The following is a 1,301-nucleotide window of genomic DNA, read 5'->3' as shown; positions in this document are numbered from 1 at the left end:
GCTTTTATGTTTAACGGGAGCCTGGGAACAGCCTATCTGAAGACAATAGGTCATTGTTTTCAGGAAGGATATGTGAGATGGTCCCAGGGAAGCAAACAGAAAGTCAGAACCCATTATCTCTTCATGTGTGATAGGAGGCAGCAGGTTTTATCCAGAAACATAAAGCAAACATCCATCTGGGAAATGCAGGATCCAAAGGCCTTGGTTTCACTCCTAGTGAGTCACCGGCATAAAATCCGAATGCAAAATATTAAACTTACTGTATAATCTTATTTTGCATCACACGCTAAGTCGGGTTTATCTTAGAAAGTTACGATTTCTCCATCGAGGGAATGTCTGCAACTTCAACCGACTTCAACTTCAACCTCTGTAGCTTCGGCAGGGGAAGGAGCACAGCCCTGAGAATCAGGAGAAATGAGTTCTAGTCCCAGTTTTGCCCGAGGGGCCTAAAGCCATCGGAGGTGAAACCTTCTGATAGAAATATCCCCCAGGGTGTTCTGCAAGGTGGAATGACCCAGCAGAAATTAATTAACCGATCAATCCTTGTTGTTTTTTGAGTGCTTACTGTGTGCAGAGCACTGTACGAAGCATCTGGGAGAGAATGATACCACAGAACTAGCAGAAACGTTCCCTGCTCATATTGAGCTTATGGCCTGAAAAGGAGTTGGAAGACATGGCCATCAAAGACTGCAGCAACTCCCAAGGCAACTGCCTGATGGGCCATGGCATGAGAAGCAGCATTGGTGTAGGGGGAGAGAGCATGGGCCTGGGAATCAGAAGGTCATGGGTTCTAAACCTGGCTCTGCCACTTATTTGCTGTTGATCCGGGCGAGTCACTTCACTTCTCTGTGCCTCGGTTATCCCATATATAAAAATGGGGATTAAGACTGGGGTAGTTAAAAGCTCACCTCTCAGGGTCGCACCTGGAGAGTTTCCAGTACTCTACTGGTCTCGAATATGGGAGGGAGAGGCGAGCAGAGGCCTATCCATTCCATCCCTAGCTCGGGCAGTGGCTAACGAGTGGAAGGCAACCTGCTACAAGTCAAAACTCACCTGTGCTGGGCAGCAGGGGCACGGGAGAGAGTCGAGGGCTGAGACTCGGGTTTACTGCGCAGAATGAGGCAATGGTAAACCGCGTCCGTATTTTTACCAAGAAAACTCTGTGGATCCACTTCCAGAATGATTGCAGATAGAGGTGGGGCGTTCTGGGAGAGGTGTGTTCGTGGCGTCGCTATGGGTCAGATATGATTCGACAGAGTAAGACAACAACAACAACAAGATACAAGCTACTCGGGTCGCAC

The 1,301-nt window shown here is 48.3% G+C and overlaps 1 non-coding gene across 1 annotated transcript; it reads left to right on the top strand.

Moving 5' to 3' along the window:
- Nucleotides 1-905: 905 nt before the first annotated feature.
- On the top strand, nucleotides 906-1,043 carry LOC114812672. The gene has a single exon (XR_003760323.1). It is a non-coding gene; the product is annotated as a small nucleolar RNA SNORA7 (small nucleolar RNA).
- The last annotated feature ends 258 nt before the right edge of the window (nucleotides 1,044-1,301 follow it).

The sequence above is a fragment of the Ornithorhynchus anatinus genome, chromosome 5 (assembly GCF_004115215.2).
Source record: "Ornithorhynchus anatinus isolate Pmale09 chromosome 5, mOrnAna1.pri.v4, whole genome shotgun sequence".
Lineage (NCBI taxonomy): Eukaryota > Metazoa > Chordata > Mammalia > Monotremata > Ornithorhynchidae > Ornithorhynchus > Ornithorhynchus anatinus.
This window is presented reverse-complemented; position numbering and strand designations above follow the sequence as displayed.